This window comes from Pinus tabuliformis, chromosome 5_2 (genome assembly GCF_031772625.1).
Source record: "Pinus tabuliformis cultivar Carrire ecotype Pingquan chromosome 5_2, CPIR1, whole genome shotgun sequence".
NCBI lineage: Eukaryota > Viridiplantae > Streptophyta > Pinopsida > Pinales > Pinaceae > Pinus > Pinus tabuliformis.
In genome coordinates this window covers 592,765,254-592,776,771 of record NC_142306.1, presented here as the reverse complement: position 1 = coordinate 592,776,771, position 11,518 = coordinate 592,765,254, and positions in this window count along the sequence as shown.

Below are 11,518 nucleotides of genomic sequence, written 5' to 3'. Positions count from 1 at the left end.
ATAATTTATTAATATTAATATAAATAATTAAATATAACGCACATAATTATACATCGGTTATTATATATAAAAACTTCTTTGTCTACCTACACCTTGAGTACCCACACTTTTATGTACCGTACTCAATAATTTATTAAAACCTTTTCAATGGTACCATAGTCTCACGTCTCACGTCAGTATGAATCAGTAAAGAATGCTACAGTTTAATAATTATGTTTTTTTGGGTAAATTTAAGTAAAAGTTTTTAAAATTTAAAATTTTAAGTGTTTTAAAAGTTTTTAATGATGATGGTACCATAGTCTCACGTCAGTGTGAATCAGTAAAGAATGCTCTAATTTAATAATTATGTTTTTTTTGTAAATTTAAGTAAAAATTGTTAAAATTTATAATTTTAAATGTTCTAAAAGTTTTTAATGGTGTTAAATTCATTTTTATTATAAAACATATGATTTTCTATAAAAATTTTAAATTTTTTTTATTGAGATTTCAATATTTTTGATAATTCTTCCACCTTAAAAATAACAAATAATAATTAAAATACATGTAATCATGTCCCCACTCCAAGTGGTGGTAGGTGAAACCCTGTGTAAAAACATTGGTATTCAAGTGGTGGTGGGCCATTCCATTGGGTATGCAAAAACATTGAAACCAATGGAAAAATTAAATGTGCACATGGTTATTGGCTTCAAAGTCTTCGGGTGGGCGGCCAGAGAAACTCATGAATTGTGTGGCGCCGTGTATATTATAACCAATTGTGTGGGGCCGTGTATATTATAACCAGAAATACGCAGAATAGTAAGGGAAGCACTCACATACTTTTGATTTGAACATTTCAAAAAGTGGCAGCCGCTAGGACGACCCCAAACATTGCACCTCCCTTCGCGTCTTCCCGGCTTCCCTTTCCCGTCTTCTTCCGGTGGGACGTTCACGTCCTCTTCCCATCATTTTTCTTTTATGCGATTATCTCGTTAGTGTGGATTGCCATAAATAATTATGGGTATTGTTGAAAGCGCTGATGTTTTTGTTTGAAAAATAATAGGAATTTTGGTATGATTTTGATAAAATTTAGTGGAAATTTTCAAAAATTTTGGTTATAATTGTTAATTTTCAGGATTTTGGATGCCTCAAGGCTTTTGATAGTGTTGAATCCATTTTCACCATAAAAAAAATGATTCAAACACTCTCACAATTGGATTAAAAATAAAATAAAAAAATTTATCGGATTTCGGGAGAAATGGTCCTCCGAGCAAAATTGTCACCTCGATAGATAATGTCACAATTATGTGGATAGGTGTGTCTATTTTGAAATAAAATTTTCATAATTTTAATGTAATTAACCATAATTATTAAGTGAATAGTCAGGGTTTAACATTCTCCAGATATTATTAGTTGTGGTCAAGATATATGGTTGAGATTTATCTTAAACCCTAATCTTGGTCGTTATCTCACTTTCAATTGTACACTTACCCATTTTTAATTAAAAATATGTTAGGTACATATGCCAAATTCAATTTCCTTTCAATTTAAATTCCTTAAGAATATCAACTATTAAATCGCTCTATACCATAAACAATTATGAATAGCAATTATTAGACTGATCTATACCATAGACAATTTAGCGATAACCTTTGCTTCAATATGCTAAATTCTATGGCTATAGATCATATAACAAATTCAAACACCAATTATATTGGAACCTTATAACAAATTCAAACACCAATTATATTTGAACCTTCTACTATGTACATAACCCTTCCCTCAAAAGTTGGAACCATAGATAGATCTGGAGATCCATGAGAATTTGAGAACTCCACTCTACATGACTGCTCCAAATTCTAGATTGTTCATGTGATAGGTTTATTGCTACATCCCTCTCTTAGTCAATGAGGAAATGGTCCTCTCCTAGTCAGTGGGGAAATGGTCTTGCAAAGAGGCAAATGGAAGTTAAAGTGTTATTTGTAATGTAGTGACAATGGGAAGCCTTTAGTACCCAATGTCTAGGGGGAGAACAATCATCTAGAGAAAAATTAGCATGAAGGGACAACACTCTTTACTATTTTGTACATTAAAGTAAGCGACATTTAACATTATTTCAAACCTCAAACTTTCTTATATTCACAAGAAAAATAAATGTGTAATTTTATCAATAGTTATATATAGTATTTTATTTTCAATATTTGTTGCTTGCGGAGCTCATGCAATTATGTTTATGATATCAAATATATTTTGAATATTATCTCCTATCAAATTATGTGTGATATCAATGGAAAATGGAGTAAATAATGTGTGTTTCTTCCTAAATTGAACATATCTAAGCTAATTCTATTTTACGTAGATATGAAATTAAATTAGAGTATTTGTATGAAGTAATTGTGAAACCAGTTTGTACACCAAAATTCCCATTTACATTACATTAATCACACATATAAATACATCAATTATTAGTTAAAGATAGAAATTCTATCTTAACCACACAATCACTTAGTTGAGTAAATCTGTCAACCAAGCAGTAAACTAGGAATCATCTAAACAACTCCTAAAGAACAAGAACAAGCTCCTTTACTTAGAAACCAAATAAATAAGAATTATATTTTCTAAGTAAAATTTACTCTCATTTCCTTGACCTCAATTATCAGCCAAAATTTCCTTTTGAAGATTTATGATGTTACTTTTTTCCGGTCAAATTGTATACTTACCTACCTTCTTACTCAAGAGGCTTGTGTACAATCTCTAGCTATTCAGAGAGTTGTAATGGATAAAATTACTTTCGAAGATAAATTTGCATAACAATTTGTTGGTTGTAAAAATATTATTGTAAGCATAAATGCTTCTAGCATTTGACTAGTTCAAAGATATTAACTTTTGGGGCAGAAGAAATGAATTATGATCATAATCATAGAGATAATATTCCTAACAGTTATGCAGGATAGTCGCCATTTGGTATGCTCTACCTCGAAGAATTAGAAGAAAATAGTTCACCTTTCCAAGAATTCACTTTACTTTCATTCAATTTCTAAATATTAGCTCTACCTTTTCTCTTAAACTATTTTGTGTGAACATAAATTTTCAAGTGTCTGACTTTGAAGTTTATTTGAATAATGTGAATATGTGCTGTGGAATTTTAGATCGGGTTGATTGGACAATGTAATGCTTGAAGCCTTTTTTATGTTAACAAATTTTTTATTCACCGAAGAAATTGCAAATGTGATGAATGTTGACATTTTTTTTATTCACTAGAGAAATTGTAAGTTTGATGAAAAGTGATTGCAAATTGAAAATGACACCTCTTATATCTATATATTAATGTACATGTGTTAATGTATTAAATATTATAAAAATTAAAATATACATCATTGAACACACATCAAAATATACCATAATTAAATCAATATTCCAACCTATAAAACATTATGTAATACTACAAAATAAATATGTTTTATTGTAACCCTACACCAAAAACCACATCCAATATACCATACCTCTCACACAGTTAGATGTTTAATTTCACCCGCCATAAGCTCTAGATACAAGAATTTAACGCTATGAGCGGTTAGCGTGTGCATTGCACTGTCTTTGTATGTAATGTCATAGGCGATATAGGTCAATATGTACTGAATTTAATGTTTTTGTGGTTCAATCTGTTGGTGAAGTAGAAGAAAAAGAGGAAAGAACTACACACATTCAATTAATATTGACCAAGAAAACACCATAACTAACTGGAAACCAAACACACAAATAGACACGGGATTTACGTGGTAAAACCTCGACAATGTGTCAAGGAAACATCCACGGGGCAAGGGATTGGAATGTATTATTCAGCAATGATTCTCTTCACTTACATTTCATGGGCATTCACTAGTTTTATATCATCGACCTCCGTTACATAATCGACAATTCGGTATAAAACTGAATAATTACATTTTACCCAAAATTACAAATTCATTGTCAAACTAACAAACTCCACCTTGACAACAATTTTCCTAATCCCTTGCCCATGCCCATTCATCATCTTTTCTGCAAGCCAAGAGAAGCTAAACACCACCGCAGCTTCTCTATTGTAACTGGCTTTGTGAACATGTCTGCACAATTCTCTCGTGTATGGACCTTTTGAAGAGCTACTTTTCCGCCATCGATCACATGTCTCAGAAAATGATACCTTACATCAATGTGCTTGGTTCTGTTGTGATAAGCAGGATTTGTAGCCAAGTGAATGGCGCTTTGACTGTCACAAAGTACATTCACTTTCTCTTGCGTCCTTCCAATCTCATCGAGCAGACCCTTTAACCAGATTGCTTCTTTACTGGCATCTGAAGCAGCTATATACTCAGCTTCGGTAGTGGACAACGCAACTGTTTCTTGAAGCTTTGACATCCAACTAATTTCTCCACCTGCAAGAGTAAAGACATAACCTGTAGTAGATCTTCTTTTGTCCAAATCACCTGCATAGTCAGCATCTACATATCCGCACACTGATCCTTCACTACCATTAAAGATGATGCAATGGTCACTTGTGCCTCTTAGATATCGAAGCACCCATTTCACTGCTTGCCAATGTTCTTTACCTGGATTTGCCATGAACCTGCTGACAACTCCAACTGCATGTGAAATGTCAGGTCTTGTAGATACCATCGCATACATTAAGTTGCCTACAGCGTTTGCATATGGTACATGAGACATATACTGCTTTTCTTCATTAGCACTAGGACTCAAAACCAAAGAAAGCTTAAAATGGGAAGCTAGTGGAACATTAACAGGTTTCACATTATTCATAGAGAACTTTTCAATTACCTTCTCCACATACTTCTGCTGTGATAACCAAAGCTTACCATTTTTCCTGTCTCTATGTATCTCCATGCCCAAGATATGTTTTGCTGCTCCAAGATCCTTCATATCAAACGTCCTAGAGAGTTGAGCCTTTAACTTGTTGATCTCTTCCATGCTTTTGCTTGCAATAAGCATATCGTCAACATACAAAGCTAAGATAATGAATATGCCATTGAAACTTTTGAAGTACACACAATGATCATACTCACTTCTTATAAAGTTCTGGCTCACCATGAAGGAATCAAACTTCTTGTACCATTGTCTGGGAGACTGCCTCAGACCATACAATGATTTCCTGGGCTTGCAAACTAATCTTCTGCTGCGACCTCGTACAAAACCTTCTGGTTGTTCCATATATATCTCTTCGTTCAAATCACCATGTAGAAAAGTTGTTTTAACATCTAACTGTTCTAACTCAAGATGAAGCAACGCAGTTAGTCCCAACACAGTACGTATAGAAACAAGTTTTACAACTGGGGAAAAAATCTCATGAAAGTCTATACCTTCAACCTAAGAATACCCTTTTTCTACCAATCGCGCCTTATACCTTTCGATACTTCCATCAACTTTCCGTTTCAGCTTGAAGACCCATTTACATCCAACAACACTTCTCCCTTCAGGAAGCTCTATAAGATCCCAAGTATTGTTCTTGGCTAAGGAGTCCATTTCTTCTTCCATAGCCATTTTCCATTTCTCGCTATCTGTATCATCTACTGCTTCCTGATAACAAGAAGGTTCCCCATCTTCAGTAATCAAAGAAAAAGATGAAGCAGAATCTTCATACCTTTTGTGAGTTTTCCTTTCCCTTGTAGACCTTCTCAGAGCGACTGGTTGCTGAACTGGTTCAGAAACTTGCACTGGTTCAGAAGCTTCAACGACTTCCTTTGTGTCTTCAACACATTTTTCTCCAGAAGTCTCTCCTTCCTTTCGACTGTCACCGAAAGGTCTAGCCTCCAACTGAACTTATTGATTCGGCAATACCTGTTCCTGTTCAATTCTTTCAACATTTGATTTTAATAGAGAGGATTCATCAAATGTTACATCTCTACTAATGACTATCTTCTGCAATGTAGGATCCCACAACCTATATCCTTTCATTGCATAGCCATACCCAACAAAGACATAACATTTCGACTTTGGATCTAATTTTGAACGCTGATTTTTCGGAATGAGAGAATAAGCATCACAGCCAAATATCCTCAAATGTGAATAGTCACAAGATTGACCTGTCCAAACTTCTTCAGGAATTTTACAAGCAATTGCTACTGAAGGTGATCTGTTAACTAAATAACAAGCAGTAGATACTACTTCTGCCCACAACTCCTTTTGCAAGTTAGCATTGCTGATCATGCTTCTGGCTCTTTCCATAAGAGTCTGATTCATACGCTCAGCAACACCATTTTGCTGAGGAGTATAAACAACAGTTTGGTGTCTAACAATTCCCTCATCCTTACAGTATTGTTCAAATTCAACTAAAGTGAACTCGCCACCATTGTCAGTTCTTAGACATTTAATAGATTTGCTTGTTCTTTTCTCTACCATTACTTTAAATTGTTTAAAGACATTTAATACATCAGCTTTCCTTTTTAGCATATAGACCCAAACTTTACGAGAGTAATCATCAATAAACGTTAAAAAATACAATGCACCTCCATATGACACAACAAGGGATGGCCCCCACGGATCAAAATGAATATAGTCTAAAACATCTTTACTATTATGATTTCCAACTTTAAATCTCTGTTTACACTGTTTTGCATACACACAATGTTTACAGAAATCTAACTTCAAGGATTTCAGACCAGGAAGATATTTACGTTTCATCAGTATATGAAGACCTTTCTCACTCATATGACCCAATCGCTAATGCCACATACGAGTACCTGCTTCTTCCTTTTCTGACGCAACCGCTGCTTCACTGACCTGAGTACTTCCTTTTAACCTGTAAAGATTTTCGAACTTTTCTGCCTTCATAGCCACAAGGGCTCCTTTAAAGACTTTCAAGACACCATCCTGACCTGTAAACTTATAACCATCTGAATCCAACACTCCCAAAGAAATCAAATTTTTCTTCAAATCAGGTACATGTCTAACACTAGTTAATGTCCTAACTGTGTTATCATACATCTTAATCCTGATAGCTCCCATCCCAACAGTCTGACATGACACATTGTTACCCATAAACACAGAACTACCGTTTACATTTTTATACGAAGTAAACCAATTTCTATGTGGGCACATGTGATGTGAAGCACCAGAGTCTAACAGCCAGCTATCTAAACCCTAAGAGACATTACATTCAGGTGAAGTTTCATCTATCATACATAATTCTTCAGCAGATAAAACTTCGTCTATCGTACCTAAATCGACCTGATTCGCTTCGTTCTTCGGGTTTTCAGATTCCTTTTGTTTCCAACAGTCCTTCTTCAAGTGTCCAATTTTACCACAGTTCCAACATTTTGCCTTACACTTCTTTCCCTTTGATTTCGATCTGGAAGACCCCCTTGGTTTTTCTCCTCTTTCCTTTGAGCATCCTCTAGCGACCATGGCTTCTGATGCAGCTGTTTCAATGCTAGATTTCCTTCGTACTTCTTCAGATAGGAGAGCTCCCACGACTGATTCAAACTTCAAAGAATCAACAGAGCTAAAGCTGATTGAGGTTAGGAAGTGATCCCACGATTCAGGCAGAGAACACAACAAGGTTATGGCTTTATCTTCTTCCTATATTTTGACTTCCATATCTGTTAATTGACATATTAGTGTATTGAAAACATTCAAATGTTCTACAACGTTTGAACCTTCTTTCATTCGAAGACTGTATAACTGTCTTTTCAGATAAATTCTGTTGGTTAATAACTTTGTCATATAGAGTTTTTCAAGTTTTTCCCACAATCCTGATGCCGTAGTCTCTTCAACAATATTGAAGAGAACTTCATCCGCTAGGCATAACCGGATGGTACTGAGAGCTCGGGCATCCAAGTCCTCCTAGTCTGAAGTAGTCATGGTTGCAGGTTTCTTAGTTGCCCCATCCAATGCCTTGTGCAACCCTTGTTGCACAAGCAGATCCCTAACCTTCAGTTTCCAAAGAGCAAAATTGCTCTTTCCGATGAATTTCTCCACCTCGAATTTCGCATTCGACATCTTAGCCATTTTGTTCTTCTCCTAGGGTTTCAGTCTTCCAGCTATCCTTTTCTTAAAAAAAAAAACTTTGTTTCCCTTTTTCTTAAAAAAAAAAAAAAAAAAACTTTGTTTCCCTTTCTTAAAAAAAAACTGAGCCCTCTTTTTTAAACATACAAATTTTACAAATTTCTTTCTTGCAAATCCCTTTGTTATTTTTTTTTCTTTTAACAAACAAAGAAAAAACCCTTCCTTTTTTTTTTCTCCAAAAACCACAACTTGACTTGATTTCAATCTTCAATCTTTGTTAAAAAAAAAAAATTCTGCTGAAAATAAACAATTCTAGAAACTCTGATCAATACCCGGATTTAACAGTGACTCGGCCTGCCTTCAATGGCTCTGGCATGCAAGTCCTCATGCAGAGTCTGCCTGGTTCTAGCAGGCAGCACGCAGACACCTCAACGCAACGGCTTCAGCAACGATTCCAGCAGGTCCACGCAGAGCAGAGAATAGCTCTTCACGCAGGTCACACGGTTCCTTCACGCAGAAAACACCTAGCAGGTCCACGCAGATCTCAGGGAGGTCGACGCAGGTCTCAATGCCTCCTTCACGCAGCAAATCCGCAGTTTGATTCAATTTGATTCCCTCACGCAGGTCTACCCTCCTTCATGTAGCAAATCCGTAGTTTGATTCAGTTTGATTCCCTCACGCAGGTACAGAAAACCTCACGCAGGTCTACCCTCCTCCACGTAGTAATGAAATGCCTCACGTAGATCTCAGGGAGGTCTTGACTCCTTCTTCACGCAGACAACATCAATTCTTCACGCAGGGTCTTCACACGGCTTCTCACGCGGACAGGCTCTTTCACGGAAAAAAACGCCACACAACTGATACAGCTTCACGCCCAATCGCTCGGCCCTCGGAGCTCTGATACCACTTGTTGGTGAAATAGAAGAAAAAGAGGAAAGAACTACACACATTCAGTTAATATTGACCAAGAAAACACCATAACTAACTGGAAACCAAACGCACAAATAGACACAGGATTTATGTGGTAAAACCTCGACAATGTGTCAAGGAAACATCCACGGGGCAAGGGATTGGAATGTATTATTCAACAATGATTCTCTTCACTTACATTTCATGGGCATTCACTAGTTTTATATCATCGACCTCCATTACATAACTGACAATTCGGTATAAAACTGAATAATTACATTTTACCCAAAATTACAAATTCGTTGTCAAACTAACACAATCTAAATGGTTGGATTTGGATTTAAATTAAATTCAAAGCTTTCCATGCCCCTCCTATGATATTAAATGCAATGCTGCTAGTTGTATAATGTTTGTTAGATGTAACATGTGATGAGGTATTTTAGTCACACCTCATGCATAGAATTCTAATGTCCTAATTCTAATGTGGGAACCTTGAAGTGGAAATTAAAAAAAAAAAAAAAAATCAAGAATTTTAATGTTATAATTCTAACGTGGGAACCTTGAAGTGGAAATTTAAAACTTTTTCCTTAAACCTTTGAGGCAGAAACCCAAAACTTCTCCATGGGATTTTTGTGAAGAAATCTTGAGATGGGAACTATGACATATTTTGCAGTGAGGCTTTCTACTCGAAACCTTGAAGTGCGATTTTTTTCCCAAAACCTTCAAATGGTCAAAATGGGAAGCCAAACTTTGAGCTTAAACTTCCTTGGAACTTTGAAGTGAGAACCAAGAACCTTAAACTTAGTCTTTGAAGCGGAACCAAAATTTTAAAGTGGGGACCATGTCTTTGAGTGTTGGCAATATAACATTGTATACTAGCAATTGTTCTTAAAGGTACAAAGTTACAACGATGGGATATAAGATTTTAGAAGATTATCTTGAAAAACTAAATCACTAAATATAAGAACACTTATTTTGTTTTTTTTAACAGGGACGGGTAGTTTATATATTACCAAAATCTTTTATGGAGCAAGCTCCTTTTACATAGTCTGTATCATGAAGAACCTCAAAGCCATGAGATGAGAGTGCAGTCTATTCTCCTCGGCTTGTATTCCAGACTTCCTGAGTTTTTAAGTGGATTCTAATGTACTGTCTGACGAACTGACCTACTAAAAATAAACATTTATAAGTCATGAGCTCTATGATGGATGTTCAAAGCTTAAATATTGAATGCTCCTTACTTGACTTGTTCCTCTTAACAAAAAACGTCCAAGTTCTCTCCTTCGTTAGATACCATGTGATTTGTTTGCTTGTTCTTCGCATGTTTTTGCTTTCTGCTCCAAGTTTTGTTGTATATCTTCGGCTTTGGGTTGCTTGAGATGCTTCTTCTTTTGTTGCAGATGTCCACTATCCTTTTTGGATAAACGGGGGCCCTTGGGAGAGTCAACAAACGGGGGTGTCAGAGGATTAGCCGCCCAGGTTAAGACGTAGAGGTTGGGATTAGAGGCTATGCGGCAGGGAGAAACCATTGGCGCTAAGGGCTAGAGGATCCTTCGCGACCATCGATGGCTGAGATCAACAGTCAACAGGTGTAAACATGTCCGTAGGATAACCAAGTAGGAAAGCGGTATTAAACGCGGAGGTGGAATATCAGACAGGAAAAAAGTCGTAGGCAATAAAAGGGAGGGGTCCCCCAATTCCATTGATCGGGTGACACGTAGCCTTAGAGGAGAGAGAAAATACCACTTATCGGGTAGGTGAACTCCGTGCTTGTTGACCGCCCAAAATCGGTGAGAGTTGTCCGATCCTATGTGTACAGATCGACAGTTAGGGTGGTTCGCGCATATTTGGATGGTTGGGCTGAAACGTGATCATCGGATCAGGCTCCCGATCAACGGTCCTGATTTGATTGGAATGCGGGCCCGACGGTAGATATAGAAGCAAATGAAATATTTGTTGAAATCTAGCTGAGGCGCAAGTGAAAAGAAGGGTGGAGGCTTAAGCTGAGGTCTGCACACTGTGAAGAGGAAACATTGTTGGCAATGAGATAGAACAGGGGGGTCTTAGAGACCAAAGAATCACTATAATAACACGATAATTGGGAATTTCCTTGCTGAGATTGTTGCTGCAGTTTTTATGATTATTGTGCCTTATCTCAGCCCGAGACCTACCTTCAATGAGATAGATTGGATGTGTAGTTCTTGTGACTTGGGTCCATGCTTTCCTTCCTACTGTTGTTCGTGTGCTTTCCTTCCTACTGTTGTGCGTGTGCTTTCCTTCCCGCTGTTGTTCGTGTGAAGTTTCATGCTTTTTCCTTTGATTTCCCATGTTTTCTTGATTGTTGTTGCGATACTGTGTCCTTTGTTGATTTGTAGCAGTTGTTTTTTGATTTATTGCTTTTCTCATTGTGATTTTCCATTGGATTTGGTTATCTTTAAACATAAGGCTATTGCTACTTATTAAGGAACTGAGCTATGGTATTCCTCCTGGTTTTCACGAACAAGCCCTTCATTTTTTTTCACTACTTGGTTTGAAAGTGATCTGCCTGTTGATTGTTAATTCTCAAAACATGTCTGTAGATTACATCATCTGAGCCTTCCAAGTTCTTCCTGATTCTTCTAAATATTCTGTTCATGTG